This window comes from Myotis myotis, unplaced genomic scaffold (assembly GCF_014108235.1).
Source record: "Myotis myotis isolate mMyoMyo1 unplaced genomic scaffold, mMyoMyo1.p scaffold_m19_p_6, whole genome shotgun sequence".
Classification (NCBI taxonomy): domain Eukaryota; kingdom Metazoa; phylum Chordata; class Mammalia; order Chiroptera; family Vespertilionidae; genus Myotis; species Myotis myotis.
Window position 1 is genome coordinate 33,426,553 of NW_023416368.1, and position 24,085 is coordinate 33,450,637.

At 39.2% G+C, this 24,085-nt stretch overlaps 1 protein-coding gene across 5 annotated transcripts in view; it reads right to left on the reverse strand.

The window, feature by feature from the left end:
* Positions 1-24,085, reverse strand: part of PCBD2 (pterin-4 alpha-carbinolamine dehydratase 2) — a 63,739-nt gene that overhangs the window by 18,636 nt on the left and 21,018 nt on the right. The window contains exon 2 of one of the 5 annotated variants that reach the window (XM_036313577.1): positions 11,303-11,403. The exons of 3 other annotated variants lie outside the window; for them this stretch is intronic. The gene's annotated coding sequence lies outside the window, so the exon portion shown is untranslated. Of the gene's footprint in view, positions 1-11,289; positions 11,404-24,085 lie in introns of all 5 variants that reach the window. One more of the 5 variants, XM_036313576.1, reaches the window with a different exon arrangement.

The following is a 24,085-nucleotide window of genomic DNA, read 5'->3' on the forward strand; positions in this document are numbered from 1 at the left end:
ACACAACCTACCTTAATTTCAGCTAGAGTCTGCACTTCTTCAACTTTAATTAAAAATAATGAAAATTATTAAGCAAAATGCATGGCAAGATCATTGCCAAGCACGCACATGTCATAGGACAGGACCTTCCCTGGGTGTTGGTGACTGATCAATCACATAAACAGTGCTTGGTCACCAAGGAAAGGCCTTCTTTGCCTCAGAATATGATTACGTGTCTCAGCATGACTTTTTCATGGAAAACATTGTTAACTGTTCTAGCCACTGCAAATAGAACATCAGATCTTAATTTGTGGGCAACAGAATATTCTCAACTAGCAACATGAGAATTGTGAAGAACAGGCCTAACCAAAGATGCTTTTGATCCATGCTTTTTTCCTCTAAACTATTACCCTTATTTTGAACACTACAGTCAATTGCAAAGACTTCAGAGTCAAAGATGTAGGTTCATATCCTAGCTCTGCTATTCACTAGCTATGTGACCTCACAGAGGAATTAACCTTTTAAATGAGCCTCAGTTTCCTCGGATGTAAAAAGGGGCTAATTCATGTAACATATTTTACAGGATGCCTGTCCTTCTAGTAGGCACTTAGTCAATGCTAGTGATTTATTATCATCACTAACACTTTAACACACACACACACACACACACACACACACACACACACACACAGTGTCTATAACCTGGAGAGGAAAATTCCTTTGCAAACCTAGTACAAGAACAATTGAAAGGCCAAAAAAATTCACCTTTGCAGGGCTGAGAAACCCAGAAACATATTTAAAACTATTTCTCTAAGTGGGTGTCCACATAGAAGATTTCTGGTGGAACTGGCAATCTGTCAAGTGAGCATCTTAGCCAAGCAGGTGACATGTCTCCCTGAGAAGCCAGACTAAAGGCCTCACTTGATGACCTTTACTTAGGCAGTCCAGTATGTGCGGGGCAGACACGACCCCACTGACCCTGAGCCACTGGTCTACCTGCCTTCTATTCAATCCATTACAGAATTCAACATTTCCAATAACTCAGGCCAAGAATATCCAACTCTGAATTAAAACTGGCTTCCCCAGGCACTTGAGACAATGTCCACAGGCTCCTGAGAGAGCAGCCTGCTCTACTGTGCCCTCAGCTGAATTAGTGCTTCAGCTACTGCTAAGTACACCACCTATGAGAGCACGCTCACCTCTAAACATGACCTTCAAAAGCTATACTCACAGACCTGGAACATTTTAGAGCCTTTTTTTTTTTTTAGAGTTTGTTTTTTTTTTTTTTTTTAAATTTATTTTTTTGGTTTTTTACAGAGAGGAAGGGAGAGAGATAGAGAGTTAGAAACATCGATGAGAGAGAATCATCGATCAGCTGCCTCCTGCACATCTCCTACTGGGGATATGCCCGCAACCCAGGTACATGCCCTTGACCGGAATCGAACCTGGGACCTCTCAGTCCACAGGCCGACGCTCTATCCACTGAGCCAAACCGGTTTCTGCTACAGCCTTTTTTAAAAAGCTCTTAAGTCAACATTTCTAGAAATTACCCTAAAAAGCCATTTGGGAAAATAAGGCAGCTCTTTTAGCTAATTACACGGAGCACCTTCAAGATATGCTGTTAAGTGAAAAGGCAAGGTGCAAATCAGTTTTCCTTTACAGATTTAGGATTTCTAATTACATTAGTAAATTCCTCCTGAATTCCTAGGCTGGGAAGACTACCCTTTGAGAGAGGTCTACTCTTCTCCAGGCAGCAGCTTAACCAACATAAACACCTCTACACACAACTTTACCTAAGAGCTCTTTGTTTCTGTTCCATTTCAGTGAAAGTTCTCGAGACAGATTTCACACAGCTGATGGGTGCCAAAAAGGCATTCTGGCCAAGATGAGAATACCTTTTCCCTGGAAAGACACTACCCATTTCCAAATTCCTCTGCCCATAAGTTTAAATTGCAGTTCCCCATATCATCATCATCAGCTACTATGAGCAGACCAACAGCTCAGTCTGATTAGCTCCTTCTAGAATTTCTCACAATCCAGTTTTGCTCTCTTGATCAGCACATTTTCCAGTTTTCTATCCATCCTTTCCCCTAAAGCAGACTGAAACACTGGTTTCAAAATCATGTCAAGAGAAATCATTTACCCAGAGTTCCCTAACATCTAAATAACTCCCGAGGCCTCACTGTTCATTAGGACTATTCATTCATGCCTATCAGTTGCTTCAGAAAACCACTGCTGGAGGTTTTCATTCCCGATCGTTTGATAATCCATAGTTGTTGCCTTTCAGGAGTCTGATGAGGTGAGAGGTATTGCAAAGTCCTTTGTTTTGTTTTAACAACCTTTTATGAATTAGAATTTATACTGCTTGGTTTTATCATTATAAAATTTCAACTTATATAGAAAAAAAATATCTTTATGTTTCAACTTCATGTATCCAAACCATTAAGACATATGGAGTATATGGACAAATACATTTTTAAAAACTGGTATGCAAAATGGCCATCTACTCCTTACCTTTTCTTCTTATAATCAACTGGCTCCTTTTAAGAGATACAACTACTACTTACACTATATAATTCCAGTTTATATCTGATATGAAACTGTCTTGCCTTATTATCATAATAAAAATATCTATATGCACCTAATTTTAAAAAGAGAAAGAAAGAAAAGGCAAAAAGGCTTCTATTCAAATTGGGACACATTAAATTAAACTGAAAGTCAAACCCCAGCAACAATAACCAAAAGGGTAGAAGGAGAGAATGAAGGCTCGGGGCAGAAACGAGGGCTCAGGGGAGCTGGGGGGCACTCAAAAATATTTTAAAGAAACAAGCCATACCTAATTTGGCTCGATGCTAGAGTAAATACACCTTCTACAAGCAGTGTACATTTTTTAAAACAGTCTCATCCTTCTGCACAAAATATATGATGGTATAAAAAGGTCTGCACAATATCAACAAATTCATACTTATCCTTTCTCTTACTTATTTTTAAAATGGAATCAGTTCTACTTTTAAGAGTTTTTAAGTACAGTTTTGGCAATACTGCTGATATTTCCTGTAAGAAAAATACATCACTCTAATATTCGAGCCCGATCAGAGGACCTCCAGTGATAGTTGCAATGCGTCTCTAGGAGAAAACAGCCTGCCAGACCCACTTCTCAGAAAATGGTGCCGATTCAGAAGAAGCCTGGTGAGGAAAGAGACCATCTCATAGGCATCTGTATTTATTTGTTTCAAAGTGCACATCCAGGTTGTGAACTTGGAAAGGCCCCTGAAACCTGTCAGTCTTCAGACACTGAGCTGAAGCAAACCATAATATATTCAGAATTTGTCCCCAACCTGCTATGATGAGGCTTAAGGAAAGAGCTATTACCACCCTTACAGATTGAAACAAGGTACTTTTTTGTTTTTGTGTTTTAAACATTATTATTAAAGAAAGAAAAAAGAAAAGTCTCAGGGCTTGAGGCTTTTAGAATAAAATAAGCTTAGCACTTCCCCTGCTTGGTATCAAAAGACTCACAAAGACTAGTGGGTGGTATCATCACCCACCAGGAAAGTTCTACTCCCATCTCTGTCTCATTCTATGACCTTGAGCAAATCCTAAACCTCTCTCATCACTCCTAGTCTCTGGAAATTGGAGGCTCTTAACTTCATTGTGAGTATGAGAAGGTCTCATAAAAACATGCAGGGTGCTCTGTACAGAAAACGTGCTACTGTGGAACACTCGGGGTTCCAATTGGCCTAAATCTTACACAAAGTAATTTTATGCCCTTGTTTTAATCTAGAAAATTTACTCTGTGTGGCCAAATGAACTTAGTTGCATCCTGTATACAAATGAATAAGTCTCTGTGTTAAAAATTCACAAATAAGGCCAATAACTCAGAAAATCATAATGAATAGAGGAAACATTTAAAAGAATAAATGCTTACTTAAGTCAATTCTTTTCGTAATAGTCCAATATAAATTACCTTATCTTGAGCTGTTGATCAGGTAAGGTATTGGGGGTTTGGAGTTTTGTGCTTTTTTAAAATAATTTACAAAATCCTGAGAGAAAAACAAATGGTTTTCCTGAATGGCCATAAATGGGATCATTTGTTTTTCTCCTCCTTAGAGAAGGCTCCCATTCAGTTCCCCCCACAGAGCAGTCGCCTTCTCTGTGCAGGTGAGGGCTGACGGGCAGGCAGCACACAGCAAAGCTCCATCTCCGCACCACGACCTGCACAACCCCTTCACGATCCCATCAGGAGAACACACACAACTGGCTCTACAACACTGAGACAAAGAAAGAACACAGGTATTGATGGAGTGGGAGTGCGAGGCCATTTGATGCAGTTACTAAAGAGAAATTCTTCCCCTTTGTTTTTAAAAGTTTATTATTTCATACCCTATGCAAATCATACTTTATCTATTAGGCAATAATATCTGAGAAATACTCAAGTCAAATTAAAGGCTTCAATAGCCTTGCCAAAAGCACTGTGATTTTCCTATAAAAAAATTATTCCAATTTGTTGATCTTACATAGGATGAAACATACTGTAACAATCTTCGTAATTTATGTCCTGTTGGGACACAATGATTTAAAGTAACATAATACAGAGCCGCATCACGGCTAATCTAAACCACCTGACCAGATAAACACCAGCTTCCCTTCTCTCTTCAGCAAGGGCATTTCTGTTTATTGTCATATCATTTCCTCATTCTAGGAACATGCAGAATAAATGCAGCCAACCTGCATTTCAGTGGGAGGCTGAGCTGGCCTTTCCCATGTCAGGAGGTTTGTGTGCACACAGGTACCAGTACAATGTCAAGGGCTTACAAGACAGAAAACAATCCAAGAATTCCACCCTCAAAATCATTTACAATGAAGCAAATATGGATTCATCCAGCACAATCTGGACCAGGTGTGGTGTTATAAACCACAATCTTTTGGAGATATTTTAAAATGTCACTGAAATGGTAATTCTTTAAAACAAATTATGGGGCTTACTATGAGCCAAATTTTTATAAATGCTTCAATCATGCCTCTTGCCGTGGTCACAGGCACTCACGATCTGATTAACCAAGCTGAGACGCCCAAATTAACCAATGTCTTTGGGGGAAAGGAATTCTGGTAGAAGAGAAAGACAAAGAGTCCATATGGCACTAACCATGGTCATTTCTGGGACACCACTGCATAGGCACATTTCAAACTGCGAGGTTTCTCCAGGGTCCAAATCCCTTCTCCCTCCTCATATATGCAAACCTTACTGGCCAAGGAGGTTTTTAGGGAGACTTAAGGAAAGGGTTTAAAGTTTCAATTGTGAAAGAAAAAGTGCAGAAACACATGTGCATTCGGCAGATAACAATTCACTGAAAATATTTTAAATCACAACAAAATGCCTGTCTGACCAAATTTCTATAAACTTGGTTGGGCAAGAGAAAAACAAACAATTGTTTAAGGGTGGTTTCAAATACTGTTTCTGCTATTACGGAGAATTTTCAAAGCTCTTCATGCTCCATTGGAAGCCGCTCTGCTTCACCAAGTTCTTCTGGTCAGTCCTGCCAAAGAAATGGTCTGATACACTTTATTACAAGTTTATCGATCTGCTTACCCAGACAAATATATGTAATTATCTTTGCCCATAAAGACCAGTGTGAAACAGGATTCCTCCATTGAAAGCAATGAGATTACTCAAATACAATGAAAAGAGACAGGACTAGCAGATACGAGGCATTTGCATCCCACCTCCAGCTCCACTGAAGTCCCCACTGCAACATCCTAATTCAAGTCTACCAGCCTCAGAGTGTGCAAAACCTAAGCCAACTTGACCAGCACCATTTTCAGTCTCCCAGGTATCTATCAGTTCAGGAAGGGAGATAGCAAGTATTACATTTCTGTCACAACGTGGAGCCTTTTCATTTGGGAAATTAAAGGGGAAATATCATTTTGAAATATTTTTTTCAGACAACAGACATTCAGTAACTTGGGTTTTAACATAACACTATACACAATTTTAAAATTTTAAGGTACTAGATTACAAATCTGAAGTATTACTGGTGACATTCCAAGTTAGTGCTATCAACAGTGAATTTTGGGTCCTAGCCAGTTTGGCTCAGTGGCTAAAGCACTGGCCTGCGGACTGAAGGGTCCCTGGTTCGATTCTGGTCAAGGGCACATACCAGGTTTTGGGCTTGATTCCCAGTAGGGAGTGTGCAGGAGGCAGCCAATCAGTGATTCTCTCTCATCATTGATGTTTCTATCTTTCTCTCCCTCCCCTTTCCTCTCTGAAATCAATAAATACATATATTTTTTAAAAACAGTGAATTTTGGTAAAAGGTGTATAAAAAGGGTCTTTTTTGCCCTAAAGCACCTACAATCTGGACTGAGGCCCTACTGTTTCCATGATCTTTGTACTATATGTGAATCTTCCCAAATGTCTAGAACAGCCGTGGGCAAACTACGGCCCGCGGGCCGGATCCGGCCCGTTTGAAATGAATAAAACTAAAAAAAAAGAGACCGTACCCTTTTATGTAATGATGTTTACTTTGAATTTATATTAGTTCACACAAACACTCCATCCATGCTTTTGTTCCGGCCCTCCGGTCCAGTTTAAGAACCCATTATGGCCCTCGAGTCAAAAAGTTTGCCCACCCCTGGTCTAGAATCACTGAAAAATCAACTCATGCTGCTCTGAATTCACGAGGCCTTAGTCACCTTGCGTTACACTGGCCTCATGCATGGGTAAGGATTCTCTGATGACAATGAATGAGCCTTGTCATAACTGGGTTACAAAATGTGACTGTCCTGAATCTCTGACCTTCTCATAATCCTGAACCTTCATTTCTTATTAATCTGTACACCAGAGGGTTATCCCACAATCCCATCTTTGGATCTATACTCTAAGGAAACTCTCACATCTGTACTCAAGGAGACCCAAGGATGCTTATTATAGAACTGATGTAATAATGAACATCTTAAAGAATCTAAATGTCCATCAACAGGGCAATGGCTAAACTGTGGTTAACATTTAAATTTTTACTTGATTTACAGAGAACTAGAACATTTTAAAAACACACCTACTGTACCAGAAGCAGTGCAATGAGATGGAAAGACTATCTAGTTAGGAATCCAAGGTCTACACGCAGACCTTGAGCAAGTTCCATGACTTGGCCCGGCTGAGATTCCCATCTGGTACAAGGAGATGATGTGTAGCAATCGCACAGCACAGTGCCCTCACACACACAGTAACGTTCAAGGAAAGACAATATTAGCTAATAATAGCTGCAGTAGGATCTAGTAAGCACAAGGAACCGAATACCTCTGATTATTTCAGCATTAACCATAAATGATTTTATCATTTACATGGAGACACCTGAATAGACTCTTTTCTGATCAAGTAGAAACATAATTGATTCTTGATGACTATGGATCATAGTGTATCTAAGGCCTGAGATACACTGATTCTCACTGTTCAGTTGTGTGGACAAAGGAGGAAAGAGAAAACATGATGGACATTTGTAAAATCACAAGTCCAGGGCAGGCACTGCACCACCCCGGGAGCAGGTTGATTGTGCCTGTTTCACAGAGGAGAGAACTGATGCTCTGGCAGGGTAAGTCACGTGCCCAGAGTCACACACCTCATAAAAAGTGAGGCTGGAATTCGAATCCAAGTATGTCCAACTCCCAAATCCCCATGTGTAAATTCAGGGCAAATCCCTGATGTCAGAATACACTTTTTCTATTTATTTACCTAAATGTTAATTATAGCAAAAATAAGTTTCCTGTCATTTTAATTTCAAAAATTTGATTTCAAGAGAAATATAAAGCATTATAGAGGTTTAGAAAAAAACTACTATATATTTTGTTTTTATTTTTTCCCTGTGTCCTTTTTTCCATTGTCATGATATTTATTTATTGTGTATCCTGAACCTTTCTTATAACATGGAAACATCCTACTCATTTTCCGTGAGACTCCTGGTCTTCTTTACTTATTTTTAGAAACTGCACAGTCTCACACAGGATGGGTAATTTTCTCTTTTAGAAATTATTTCATGTAAATAGTTTAATCATATAGAGGAGACATGTATACCAAACATACCTTTTTAAAAATTTTCCCATGACATTTTAATAAAATATTTTCTTTATCTTTATTGCTGAAAATATTACAGATGCTCCCTTTTCCCCATTGATTCCTTCCATCCTGCACCGCCCTCCTCCTTCAGAAGCATGGAACAGACTGACAAAGCTTAGAGGGAAGGAGGGAGGGGGGTAGGAAGAGATTAACAAAGAGCTTATAAGCGTATATACATAACCCATGGATCCAAATATATCTTTTTAAATCAGGCCTTCTAAACAAACATTCTTTGAATTCTCTACCAATACACATTGCCGAGTTTCAGGGACAAAATTAGGAAAACAACAGTATAATTGGGGGTGTATGAAATAAATGATAGGACTTTTTAAATGTCCAGTGAAAACATTAGACAACATGATAAAATCCTCTTTAACTCAGTACCTATTAAAGCAACCAATTAGTTCAGGTATTAACAATCTGCTGTGACAAAACCATAACAATTAGCCTGTTAGAAACTCCATCCACCAAACTTGAAACAACAGGGACACTGCCATAAAATTATCCCACGTGCAGGCAGCATGCCCTGTGGAAAGATCCCCAGAGTAGACTTCTCTGAGACCCAAGTTCTTACCCTCAAATACTCCTCCCAGCCACACGTGCGACTGTGGGCATGCCACCCCACTGTCACACTCACCTACTCCATTTGACCAGGAGAGGACCAATGAAGGACCATGAGAACACGTCAAGGAGCCAGAATAAGCTACCTCATTCACTGCTGGTGGGAACATAAATCGGTACAGCCACTGTACTAAACAGTATGGAGCTACCTCCAAAAATTAAAAATAGAAATACCATATAACCAAGCAATCTCTCTTCTGGGTATCTACCCAAAAAATCTCAAAACATTTATTCATAAAGATATATGTTCCCTGCAGCATTATTCACAGTGGCCAAAACATGGAAACAACCGAAGTGTTGATAGATAGATGATTGCATAAAGAAAATGGAATCCTACTCAGCCATTAAAAAAAAATTCTGCCATTTGTGACAACATGGATGAATCTTGATATGTTAAACAAAATAAGTCAGATGGAAAAAGATAAGAACCATATGATTTCACTCATATGTGGAATATTAAACAGAAATCGACAAATTAAAACTCATAGACATGGCCTTATCAGTGTTTCTCAGTGGCAAGAGCATCGGCCTGAGCACCAAAGAGTTGTGGGTTCGATTCTGGGTCAAGGGAATGTACCTGGGTTGCTAGTTTGACCCCTGGCTCTACTCAAGGCACGTGCAGGAGGCAACCAATCGATATGTCTCTCTCACATTGATCTCTCTTTCTCTCACTCTCTCTCCACCCCACTTCTTCCCTCCCTCCCCCATCTTCTCTCCCTTCTAGTGTCTCTAAAGATCAATGGAAAAATATTCTCAAGTGAGGATTAACAATAACAAAACACACACACACAAAAAAAAAAAACACCTCATAGATACAAGACAACAGTATGGTGGTTACCAGAGAAAAAGAGGGGTAGGAGAAAGTAGAAGAGGGTAAAAGGAGTCAATCGTGACTGGAAGGGGATTTAACTTCGGGTAGTGAACACACAATGCAATATACAGATGATGCATTATAGAATTATACACTTGAAACCTATATAATCTTATTAATTACTGTCACCCCAATACATTTAATAATTTAAAAAATAAAAACAACTTCATGCCCAGCTGGTGTGGCTCAGTGGTTGAGCATCGACCTATGAACCAGGAGGTCATGGTTCGGTTCCCAGTGAGGGCACATGCCTGGATTGCAGGCTCAATCCCAGTGGGGGGCATGTAGGAGGCAGCCAATCAATGATTCTCTCTCATCATTAATGTTTCTATCTCTCCCTCTCCCTTCCTCTCTGAAATCAATAAAAATATATTTAAAAAATAAAATAAAGTAAAATAAATCAGAAAGTTTCAAAAGGCAACATTTGAGTTTGCACTCACTAAGCACTACCCTGAACCCACATGAATGATGTATAGGCGTACTCTGCTATAGCCTCCTGACATTTCACAGATCCTCCATCTCTCTCCAGCACTCATTTGAGTATTGTTCACCTCACATCTTGTTCATAGGCCATCTATATATATAAAAGCTTAAGCGACCGAACGACCGGTCGACTAGTTGCAATGATGCGCACTGACCACCAGGGGGCAGGTGCTCAATGCAGGAGTTGCCCCCTGGTGATCAGTACACTCCCACAGCGGAAGCGCCACTCAGCTGACCAATGTGTGCCAGACGCAGGGCTCACAGTTGGCCGCAGACCACAGCAGAGCGGCAGCAAGCCTACCAAGTGGTGGTGGTGGCAGGCGCAGCAGGGCTGGGATGAGCAGGAGCGGCAGGCGGCAATGGACTGCTGGTTTTGGCCCAATCCCCGCAGGCTACGCTGAGGGACCCCACGAGTGCATGAATCCATGCACCGGGCCTCTGGTTTTATATAAGGAACTTCAGCAGCCACCATTTTAGTACCCAGTAGGCATCCTGAAAGCAATCCCCTACAATACCAAGGGACGACTATACTTTGAAGTGATCTTCACTTTAATTTCTCCAAATTATGATATTGGTAGAGTTTCATAATGAGGCCAAAGTCCCATTACCCTTTAGCCTGCCTAATCTCTTCCTCAAGTACCCAGTGCAAATTGGGGGCCATGCCTACCCTGGTGTCTGAAATGCATTCTTCACTGCAACCTTGAGAATTATGACCAGTTGCAAATCTAAAAACAAAAAATAAGCCAAGCTGTGAATACAGGGAGTGGCATGAGGTCAGAAATAAATTGGGGGTGTCTTTGAAAGCATGGTCTAGACCAGCAGTCGCCAACTGCTGGTCTGCGGACCACTGGTGGTCCAAGAGGTCCGAAAGGTCGGCAACTGCTGGTTTAAGGAAACCTTTGGAGCAGCAGTCGCCAACCGGTGGTCTGCAGACCACTAGTGGTCTGTGAGGTCCAAAAGATTGGCGACTGCTGGTCTAGACAGCCATGCTTCCTGAGACCAACAGGGCTGGGACTGGCAGGGGTTGCAGCAGTTACCTGGCCCAAATTATCTGGCTCAGAAAAAACCCTGGCTTATAATTTTTAGTCTTAATTTTCTGTACAAAAGAGGTGTTCTGCCTTGACATTAAATCTCTCTGGGGCCATGCAGAATATAACAGAAAAGTGTCCAAATAGTCCTGTGATACAGAAAGACTGAGAAGGGAGAGTGTATTTGATGTGCAGACCTCGCACTCCTACCCTGCACAGTTACTCTTCTTTCAGCCTGGGCTTCCTCAATGACAGCAGGGTTCCTCCCACTGTGTGACTGATGGCCAGCACAGAGATAAGTGCTATATTCCCTGGTGATTGAAAAAGAAGAAGATTATTCTCATAGCCAGACGGGTCTCCCTTAGCCAGCAATCAGACTGTTTAAAAAGTGAGGGTTTTGATTTTCCTGGTAGTTAGGGAAGAATCTAGAGCCCTGTCTGGCATCAATGACCTATTTAGGACCTCAGAAGTGTTTTTACAAGCTCAGTAAAACTTTAAGGTAGTTAAGTGTCCGATTTATCTTTCAGTTTCACATATTGTTAAGAGCAGACCCCAAGTCACAAATGTCAGTCTCAGCCTTTCGGAAAGCACCTTTGAACCTTCATATGTGTTTCATCTGTTGCTTTCCTTAGACACATTGACGGTTTTAGGCCTGGAGATTGTGTCCACACATGGTAGGTGCTGCATAGGATTTTAGTGGTCTCTGATTTTTTGTACAGACTGGGACATTCTGAGTCACTCTTTCTTCTGACTGCCTCAGATTTCAGTAAAACTTGCTTCAACAATGCTGGAGGCTCCTATAACCCAGGAGATGTCCCATACATATTACATGAGCATAACAGGTTACGAGTAAAAAATTCTAAAATTTTCAAAAATCTCAAAAAAACAACAAAAACAATAAAATCTGAATATAAGAAAATCAACATCTACATTAACACAAACTTGTAATAAAGATACAAATTCTGTCCAGCCACGTTCTGTGTGTGTATCACTTTCTAACAAGGCAGGGTAGTACTGAATAATGACAGCTACAAGAAACGCATACATACCCACCTTTAGAAGGTTTCAGGTTGGTGTTTTCTCTCAAAATTCAATACTATTCAGTATTTTCTTTAAATATATTTCCTTTAAGTGGTAATATGGTTAGGTATATTCCAAATATAATATTTTTAAAGGCTAAAAAGTTACAGAAATGGATTTAATTATTTTTAAATCTGCTCACAAATCTGACAATAGAGAAAATGGAGGTTAAATTAATATAGACAGTATTTATATTATTCATTTAAGGAAAGCCTTTGGATTTTAGAAGTACAGGTAAGCCCTATTTTACTAAAAAAGCTTAAAAAATTATAGCTAAACAAAGAGATTTTTTTGGTGTGGCATCTTTCTTTTGTCACTTGTAATTCTGTGAGTTAGCAATAACTGATTTTGATTACTTCAAAATAAATGGGAAATGGTTTGGGTTTTAATGTAATTTTTTAAAAGGTGGTCATAAATTTAATAGCAGTCTAGATAGATAGATAGATAGATAGATAGATAGATAGATAGATAGATATTAAAATTTCTATACTTAATGCTTGAATTTCAGACAGCATTCAAGCATTCCTAACTTCACAACCTCCTCACTGTACTCCTTCCCTCCTACACCCTAGCACTACCTCAGCACCAGCCTCCCAGCCTCTACTCTCACACAAAATTAAGCCAAAGGTTCATTTCTATTTTGTCAAACTCTAATCTTATGCTCCCAAAGTATCCCCCAACACACAACACGACCATGTCAACAGTCTCTTCTTCTCCAAAGTCAGAGGGTTCACAAAAGTGTGATGGCACTTGACAGGTAGTGGAAATCAGTTACAAAACTCCAAAGTCCCACTGATCCCCACACCATATTATAGACAAAATGGTTAGTCAGCCACAAAGCTATTTCAGTATATTTCTGCTGCCATTTCTTAGTGAGAAAATGACTTTTAAAAGCTAGTCAAAGAACCATGAAAGGCAAGGCTAATAAAGCCGCTGCTGGTTTCAGTTCTGGTACCCAAAGTCAATGGCAATAGCAATGGATCCTGAGATGTGCATTACGATAAATACTGAAAAACAGCAGCATCGTAGGCATGGAGACTACAGGAACTGCAGACCAAAAACCAAACCTCGAACCCCCATACTCACAAAGCTAAAACGTTTCCTCGTGTGAGAAACAGAACCACCACTAACAATTTTTGAAAATATTTGAGTCTTGGCTCAACTGGATAATTTTGTTTCTGTACTGAAAACCATTCCATTCAAATTCCCAAAGTCTACGAGTAGATTCGTACTCAGATTCGTACTACTTTTGAGACATAGTTTCCTTCCAAACCCAAAGAAATGAAAGGCAGAAACCAGCAAAAGAAAAATATTAAATAACATATATAAGATGGTTTACCATTTTATGAAAAACAAATGAAGAATTAAACTCACATCACACTGATAAACTGAGAGGCTGCCAGTGGCTTTCAGGGCAGATGTAACATTTTAACAAATGTGATTGTTTGTGAACAAAATAATTCTGATCAAAAACTTAATTGCAGCCAAAGTGAGCCCTGGGCTGTGTCACCATAATCCATTCTGACAGGAAGCAGTGAGTGGAGATTCCTACTGTGAAAGGAGCACATGTGAAAGGTCAGCTTTGGCTAGAACTTCAAAACCGTTAACGTGTAAAACAGTGTGCATTAGAGTCCGGAACGGCTAACCACTGGATTAGCGGATGTCCGTTGTTGGGTCTGATGTGCTTTTGGCAGGTAATGGTTAATTTGTAAATAGGCAATGTATTGTAACTTTCTTCTCTGCCTCTTCCCAACATTTACCAGCAGAACCCATTCTTAATTACAGTCCAGAATAAATGCAGTCTTAGAGTTATGACATGGTCTCACTATAAGTTTCTTATTTTTTAAATAAAACTTAAGTTTTTTTAATTTAAATTCTTTATTGTTGAAAGTATTACATATGTCTCCTTTTTCAGAACTTGTTTTAATAATTGAATGAAGGAAAAGTTGCATGTATTTAAAAAATAAATGTATTGATATAATGAATGTTTTTCATGTAAAATTAATGTATGTTTATCCAATAGCAACTATAATAGCCAAATGAGGATTTCATTAGAAGAAATACATACTTTACTCAAATACCATAATCTGAAAAACCAATTACATAATACTATGTTACATGGCTTAATACAAAATCTAAATAAAAATGCAGTTAATATTAGTTTCCATTTTTCAGCAAGATGTTACTTATGAAAGAACCAAGCTAAATATTATCTTATAAGCAAATGAATATAAAAATACTTTATACATATTTAGTGCTATAAAATTGGTTCATTTGGCTTTAAAGTAACAATTTACCCTATATCTAAACCATTAAGGTAATATGGTATTAATGAGTAATAAAAGCTGGTACTAGGTACTTCAAGTCAATGATTATTTTCGGGTTAACACATTTCTGAGTTGAGGAGAAATAATATTTCTCTGGAAATGAGTAGGTCTTCTAAAGTCTTATTTCTGTTCTCAAACTCATCCTTCTAAGGTTGTGTCTTTGGCCATTGGTCAGATGCAACTCCTTGGCCCTGTGGAGGCTAAATCCAGGGATCATGAAGATGCTTACATGGCAAGGATAGCCTCATCACCAGCAAACTCATGATTCCTATTCCCTTCAGAATGTCAACTGACACCCTTAGAAACAAAATCCCACATGAGCTAACAAATGGAATGAAAGACTGAGAAGAATCTGGTCAGCAAAACAAATTACCAATTTCTTATGTTTCTGTTTTCCATACTATAAAGGATCTGAAACCTTTAATGTATTTGGAAGATTCAGAATCTTCCTAATTGTCTGTTTTTGAAAGTATGGGATTCATTTACCAATCTGCTGCTCTTCCTGGGCTCCAGGCCCTGGCACACAATCCCTGCTGCTCAAGGAGCTTATAATGCAGTGGGAGAGGGCAGAAAGGTCATCCATGAAGACCAGGTAAGACGTAAAGGAGGGCCCTGACCTGTTTGGCTCAGTGGATAGAGTGTCAACCTGTGGACTAAAGGGTCCCGGGTTCGATTCCGATCAAGGGCATGTACCTTGGTTGCAGGCACATCCCCAGTGGGGGGTGTGCAGGAAGCAGCTGATTGATGTTTCTCTCTCATCGATGTTTCTGGCCCTCTATCCCTTTCCCTTCCTCTCTGTAAAAAAATCAATAAAATATATTTAAAAAGAAAAAAAAGAAGTAAAGGAGGTAGAGGATGAAGCAATCAAGAAAGGCTAGAAATAGCCCAAGTGCCAATCGGTAGATGAATGGTTTAAAAAAAAATGTGGTACATTTACACTATGGAATACTATGCAGCTATAAAAAAGGATCTCTTACCCTTTGATGAGTATTATACTAAGTGAAATAAGTCAGTCAGAGAAAGACAAGTATCACATGTTCTCACTTATATGTGGAATCTAATGAACAAAATAAACTGGCAAACAAAATAGATCCAGAGACATAGAAGCATGGAACAGACTGAGGATCCTCATAGGGAAGCAGGGTGTGTGTGGGGGTGTGGGAGCAGGGGAGGTAAGAGATCAACCAGAAAGGGGACATCTGGCCCTAGCCAGTTTGGCTCAGTGATTAGAGCTTCAGGCAGCAGACTGAAGGTTGGCGGGTTCCATTCCAGTCAAGGGCATGTACCTCAGTTGCAGACTCAGTCCTCAGCCCTGGTTGAGGCATGTGCAGGACGCAACCAATTGATGTTTCTCTCTCTCTGTCTCTCCCCCTTCCTTTCACTCTCTCTAAAAATCAATAGAAAAAATATCCTAGGGTGAGGGTTAACCAAAAAAAAGGGAGAGGGGGAGACATCTATAATACTTTCAACAATAAAAATAATTTTTTTTAAAAAAAAGAGAGAAAGGTTCTGAGAGGCTGGTGCTGGGCACATCCATAGAGTAGAAACTGCAATAGATTCACAGTAGGACACCTATGTTCCCCAGGAGCTGAATTTATCCTATGTACACAAATGCAAAAGAGATGTCATAATTCACCAAAAAAATATTTCACAAGGCTCCAAATTGGTCATTAATAGGTATTTTTCTTATACAGTTAAGTGATTAATTACACCTGGTAACACACTAAGTACATATAACTACTAATTTTGGCCTCACTCCTAATCGCTTTTTCCGTCACCACAACCCTTTCAACATAGTAATTCTTGGCTACCGTTCCACTTCCTTGGTGAGCCTCGGGCTCAAAGAAGCTTATGAACTTAACTCCAAAAAGATGGTCAACAGAGGAAAGTGCCTCCACACTGAGTTCCACCTTAAAGCAGATATGCCCACTCAGGGTCACGGCCCCACGCTAAGACACTGCATGCTGTCCTACCCTCAGTGCCAACACATGATTTTCTCTCTCACGAGTAAGATTATTGCTAAGGCAGTTACAACGACTGATTATGAAAAAGATGTTGCTTACTTTTTAGTTGGCTTATATTTGTTTACATGTCTTAAAATACTAAATGTCCTGAAGGTTGAACTTACACTTTAATTCAGTTCTGGACTGTAAGTTACTTTTCACAAATATGTTACCAGTTTCTTTTTAAGGACCGATGTTCAAATGGGAGGACACCAAAGAAATTCATCATTCAATTCTTATTTGTAGGAGCAGATTCCTTGTACTTGTAAATTATCTTGATTTACGATGAATCATTATTATATTCATAAATGCTGGAAAGTTGGTGAACAACATGATATAACGACACCCCGAAATAAGTTTATAACTGCAGGTGTGCAAATCATAACATGTGGGAGATGACTCCAAGGATAATGGAGAATAAAACAGTTTAGGAAGGGTCACATAAAGGAGAGAAGGGACGAGGGCACGTACCCCAATTTTCTAAGACGTCTTTAATACCAACTACTCTTTTATATGCAGATGCAGTGGAACAGTCAGGCATGGGCAGCACAGTCAACAGTTAGGCTTAAACAAGCAAAGGCAAAATGCTCCATAATTTACAACAACCCAATCACATTGCTCATTCTTTTGAGGTTAAATGCTACTGACATAAGCTACACCTGAATCCAATCAGTGCAGAGACGTTGAGAAGATTCACACAAAAGGACTAAATTTGTCACAAATGGGTTGGTTTCCGATCTTAATGTAGCCAAGTTGCTTTACTCTGACCTCCATTGAACAAATCAACTTAATGGGCACTAGGAGTGCCATAAAACTTAACAATGGAGTGGTTTTTAACTTTTAAAATATAGTTATGAAGCAAAATGTTGGATAGCTTCTACAATACTGGAAATCAAATTAAATCTAGATGTTTTTTAACAGTCTTGACAGATATAATCCTAGTTACCATGTAAATTTATGGTAAGCTGCTGTGATATTAGCCACAGGTGCTACTTTTAATATATGAGCCGCATCTGGCTGGGAATAGAATTTCTCAGAGGACTGAAAATGACCTCAATATCAGACAATGGAAGAGGGGGGGGAAACAAGACCACTGTGGCAAATAAAGAGCTGAAGATGTGGTCCACAACTAAGTATTTCATATAAAATTTATTTTAACTCTGCAGTTGTAGATTAAAGGATATTATGCTTTCAATATTTAAGAGGCGTAGATATATTTCAAACAAATATCCAAAAGATTAAGAATGTAAGACAGTTACGAATACCCTGGGTATATATATAATACTAGTTTTCCGACCTTTGATCAAGTTGGAAAAAATGATGCACTAAGACTTGAAAAGAAAATTCTTGCATGGTTCCCAAGCACACGACAAGATTAGACACCATCAAGCATACCAAACCAAGATGTAACAATTACTGGTCTCCAAGCAGCAGCAACTCTCCAGCACCAGGCCACTCACTAGCTGTGTTTTTAAAGTTCTTTGGAGTCATTCATCACATCCAAGACAACAGTCTCACAGAGTGAAATTTTTAAAAATCACTACAAGTAATTAGCATTCAGAGTTTTAGAACCAGCAATATCACCCAGAGACAAATACAAAAAGAAAATACAACTTTCTTTTACCTATCCAATTCAAAAATAAAAAGATAAAAATATGTATAAAACACAAAAGTGTTTCCCTTTAGGAAACCCTTCCTGAACCATTCGTAAGCCATCATTTGCCAGAGAACTGGCAAGTGTGGAAATGTGATCAAGGATTTACAAAGATTTAATTTCCTATGAAGTAACTCTTCCCAAATTAAACCAGATTTCTTTATCTGAAAAAAAAATTTCTAAAAGAGAAACATTTCTATGAAACTATTTCCTACACTACCGTAATAAGCTGTAAGAATAGTAGCTACAAAGCCTTATAACGTACCATTTTCCTTCTGACCTCAAATAACTGGAAGGGCTTGATTTTTTTAACTTCAACAAATCAATCTAGGCAGCAATTTCTATTTACATTGTTTTTAAACAAGTAACTGAATCTATGCCTGATTTCAATGGGCATCAAGATCCTGAGTGTCTTTAGCAAGAAGAAGCTGGTGTGACTCCCTCTGTGATAACCAACAGCTTTTACCCGGAGCATTTAGAAAAGGTGGACTCGCGCAGCTGGTGTGGCTCAGTGGTTGAGCATTGATTTGTGAACCAGGACTTCAACGTTGGATTCTTGGTCAGGCACATGCCCGGGTTGCAGGTTCGATCCCCAGTGTGGGGCGTGCAGGAGGCAGCCAATCAATGATTCTCTCTCATCACTGATGTTTCTAACTCTCTCTCCCTCTCCCTCTTCCTTCCTCTCTGAAATCAATACACATATTTTTTACAAAGGTGGGTTCATAAAGCTTCATCTATGAAGATGGTTAGTTACTGTGGAAGGGTATTGGCTAAATTAAATATGACCTTTCCATTAACTAGAATACAGGGTGTCCAAATGGAATATAGGGTGTCCAAAAAATGTATACACACACTTTGAATAATTTAAAAGCAGTGTTTATTAAAATACATTTCCTTTTCAAAACTGAGCTATCAGCTGTTAAAATGTGTATACATTTTTGGGGGGACACCTTCTATATCCCACCATTAAAAACCATGAAGTAAAATATTTTACTGACGGGAAAATGTTCCCCATACATTATGTGAAAAAGTAACTGAGCAAAAGACATCTATGATATGACCCCAAATATATAATTATATGTATATTCACAAAATACATATTCACACATTATTTTTAAGTAAGCAGAAAGATTACAGGTATATTTTTCTTTTTTGGACTTTTCTGTTTTCCATATTATAAAACATATAATGCAATCAGAAAAAAAAAACACGTTGTATTTATTAACAAGCTAAACATACCATATAAATGTAACACAGTGATGTCATTCCTGTAAGACTGAGAGGCCTGGCTGATCTCTGTGCTGCATGAGTAATCCATAAATGTTAAAACCCTTCTATTTAAAGCTTGCAGTTTTAAACAACTAGAAGGATGGAGAAGACTCATTTTCAAGCTCACATACCAAAATCATACTTTAAGACACTCAAAATTACAATGACCCTCTCTTTCACACATCTGTATCCCCAGCTGTATGGTCAGTAGCTCAGAAAGCTGGGGTCTCTCAATACAGGACAAGTTTATCTTCTCTCTGTAGAGTTCTGACTCACAGAATAAAGTTTCCAGCTGGTCTCGGCAGACCTATCTGGTAGTGACTTTCCATTCTAGATAGAGGCTGAACTCCAATCTATAATCAATGCAGGACAAATAATTGATCAACCAAGTAGTATAAGCTAATGCTTTCAAGGCAGGGCATGGGGAAGAAAAGACGTAGCAATTTACAAGTCAAATTCCTATCAGTAGCTGGCTACCCTTTTCTTCAAAATATGCAAAGAACACATAGCCCCCTTTAAGACCTCCAAAATAAACATTTTTTTCTAAACATAACAAACAAACAGACTTAATTTTGAACACAGAGTTATTCATTCAAAGGGTCAGGACATTGCAAAAACAACTGCAATCCACATCCTGAAGTATTCACAGCCTTTTAAAATACAGATTTGGGTTAGAGAAGAGGAGTTGTGGTCTTTGGATAGGAAGCCTGGCCTTGGAAGGATGGCCACTGCCTGCTTCCTCTGTAAGTTTGAGAAGGTTCCTGAACCTCCCTCTGTTTCCACCATCAGCAAAATGGGGTTACTAACCCCTAACCTTGCAAGGCTTCTGTTGTTTCATAGGTCAGCTAACAAGAAGCTATTAATGCCTATTAGACACTCACTCATCAATTCAAAAAATATTTTGTGACTCTCCAAACACTCATGAAGTAAACTGATTTGGCTACAACATTAAGAGTTACTTGTACAGAACAAAGTTGGAGGGATCACAATACCAGATATCAAACTATATTACAAAGCCACTGTTCTCAAAACTGCCTGGTACTGGCACAAGAACAGACATATAGACCAATGGAACAGAACAGAGAACCCAGAAATTGACCCAAGCCATTATGCTCAATTAATATTTAACAAAGGAGGCAAGAGCATACAATGGAGTCAAGACAGTCTCTTCAATAAATGGTGTTGAGAAAATTGGACAGATACATGCCAAAAAAAAAAAAAAATGAAACTAGATCACCAACTTAGACCATACACACAAAAAAACCTCAAAATGGGTAAAGTACTTAAACATAAGATGGGAAACCATAAAAATCTTAGAAGAATCCATAGGCAGCAAAATATCAGACATATGTCGAAGCAATGTCTTTACCGATACAGCTTCTAGGACAATGGAAACTAAGGAGAGAAAAAAAAATTGGGACTACATCAAAATAAAAAGCTTCTGCACAGCAAAACAAAACAAAACAAAAAAAAAACACATCAACAAAACAACAAGAAAGCCCACTGCATGGGAGAACACATTTGCCAATGTTATATCCAATAAGGGTTTAAACTCCAAAATTTATAGGGAACTCATACAACTTAACCAAAAGAAGATAAACAACCCAATCAAAAAATGGGCAAAAGACCTAATAGACACTTTTCGAAAGAGGACATACAGAAGGCCAAGAGACATATGAAAACATGCTCAAAGTCACTAATCATTTGAGAGATGCAAATCAAAACAACAATTAGGTACCATCTCACACCTGTCAGAATAGCTATCATCAACAAATCAACAAACAACAAGTGCTGGTGAGGATGCGGAGAAAATAGAACCCCCGTGCGCATTGCTGTTGGGAATGCAGAATGGTGCAGCCACTGTGGAAAACAGTATGAAGTTTCCTCAAAAATTTAAAAATGGAACTGCCATTTGACCCAGTAATCCCACTTCTAGGAATACACCCCAAGAAATCAGAAACACCAATCAGAAAGGATATATGCATCCCTATGTTCATAGCAGCACAATTTACAATAGCTAAGATCTGGAAACAGCCTAAGTGTCCATCAGCAGATAAGTGGATTAAAAAACTGGTACATCTACACAATGGAATACTATGCTGCTGTAAAAAGGAACTCTTATCATTTGCAACGGCATGGATGGACCTGGAGAGCATTATGCTAAGCGAAATAAGCCATTCGGAGAAAGATAAATATCACATGATCTCACTGATTTGTAATGAACATAAACTGATGAACAAAAATAGATCTAGAGACATAGAAGCATCAAACAGACCGTCCAACCTCAGAGGGAAGGCGGGAGGGGTGGGGGGAGGACAGTAAGAGATCAACCAAAGGACTCGTATACATGCATATAAGCATAACCCATGGACACAGACAGTAGCGGAGTAAGAGCATGTGCTGGGGGTGGGAACCGCTGGGGAGAGGTTAGTGAGGGAAAAAGGAGACATATATAATACTTTAAACAATAAAGAATTTTTTTAAAAGTTACTTGTTACTTGTACGCAGAATGACCTTAAAGCAACATTTTCAAATCAAAATTTCTAAAAGTAATTTTTAAAAATGTATCCAAATGTAGACTTGCTACCTAGAATGAACTGAGTTATGATTTAAAAACAAAATCATCAAAGAGTTCTGGACCAGTTGTCACAGAAAAGGGAGGAGAAAAAAGGATCTGAGATGGAAAAAATTGTCTTAAAACAAACAAGTGCCTAATCGACAAGGCCTGTAGCAGTCTCCCAGTGTGTTATTTTGTGGAGTCTTGGAAGACTCTGCTGTGGGCCCTCAGGACACCAAGATTCTTAAAAAAAAAAAAACTGCTTGTGGGTAGCTGAAGCTGTGAAGGCAAAATACTGAGTAAGTGCCAATCTCAGGCTCTCATCATTAGAGGCAATTTACTAGAGATGCCACAAGTGGCTCATTTCTCTGATACTTCAAAACTGCCTGCAGAACAAAAGCACAATCAGTGCTGCTCTTCTGGGAAGTGTGCCATTGCACTGCCCTTGCACTACAGATCCTCCCATCACACACAACTTAGCGGCCAAATTCGTTGGTCACCATTAGGAACCATCTGTGTCTAGGAGCAAGGAAATGAGAGGAAAAGTCCCTGCTGAAAAAGGGGTTTTGGTAATAACCAGTAGGAGACAAAAAGATGAAAACCACTATGTTCCCCAGGGCTAAGGACATCAAATAGTATCACCGAATAGTAGAACACAATCAAGGGACTTCATGTACTAAAAATGCACCTAGGTAACACTGGGCTGGGTACTTGGGAGACATACACAAACGCAAGCCAAATCTCTGCTCTCAAAAAGCTTATATCTTAGCTGGAGAGAAATACAAGTGAGTAATCACATTTCTCTATTGCATGCTCGAAGCTGCACTTAGTCACATACTAATTCTGCCACTGGTTGTCACCTTAAGCAAACCACTTCACCCCTAGACCTCGGCTGCCTCATCCCTTCCAGCTCTAATGTTCACAGGATCATTATCAAAACAAGGCTGAAAGAACACCATAAACAAGTAAGATAATGCACTGGCTGACAACAGACTAATGTCTGTGGCTATAAGGATCTGTAGAAGGACATGAGCTCCACTTCTCCTCCAGGTTGGCCTGCACCTCCACCACCCAAACCACCCTTGCTCTGTTCACTGATGGCCTCCATGCTGCTTAATCCAGTGGTCATCTTTTGGTATTCAACTTAGTTGAAGTCTCAGAATTGATTCCCCCCTTTCTAAAATACCATCTTCTTTTGAATTCTGTGATACAACACTGGCCTGATTTTCTTCCCATTTCACTAACAAGTTTTTCTCAGTCTTCTGCCAGTAACTCCTTTTATATGCAACCCCTAAATAAACTGAATTCTGAGTCCTCCTCTCTTCTCACAGGACAATTTATGCCTGAGTGATCTCATCTATTATGTTGGCTATTTTCCATACACATCTATGACTCCCCAATTATCTACACCCACATCTCTACTCTGAGTTCCTAACTCACACATAAAACTACCTTCTTGAAGTTCACATTTAGATATCTCACAGCAAATCACACTTAGCAATGTCCAAACCAGAAATCTTGCTCCTTGCCTACCAATCCTGTGCCTCTCCCACAATTCCCCAGTTCAGTAAATGTCACTTCCGACCACCCATTCCCCCAGGTCCTAAATCTGGGAGTCATTGGTAACAAGCCCCTGCTTTTCTTCCTCACAACCCATCGTCACTCCTCCCTAGAGAAATGGATTTTCTCTTAATAACTGCATTTTCTATAGTTCCACTAGTTGAAACCCCAAAATATAGCTCCAACCTATACTAGTACATTTCTTTGCTTCCCTTCTGTCACTGTCCCAGACTACAACCTCCTAGTGATGACATCTCACCTGAATGAATACAACAGGCTCCTTACTGTTCATTCTCCACATCTGACTTTTGTCCCCTCCACTTCCACTCTGCCCTCTGATTGGTCTTTTTAAGAAAATGCATCATCCTTCCTCTGCCTTCTTCCACTAGGCCAGTGATGGCGAACCTTTTGAGCTCGGCATGTCAGCATTTTGAAAAACCCTAACTTAACTCTAGTGCCGTGTCACATATAGAAATTTTTTTATCTTTGCAACCATAGTAAAACAAAGATTTATATTTTTGATATTTATTTTATATATTTAAA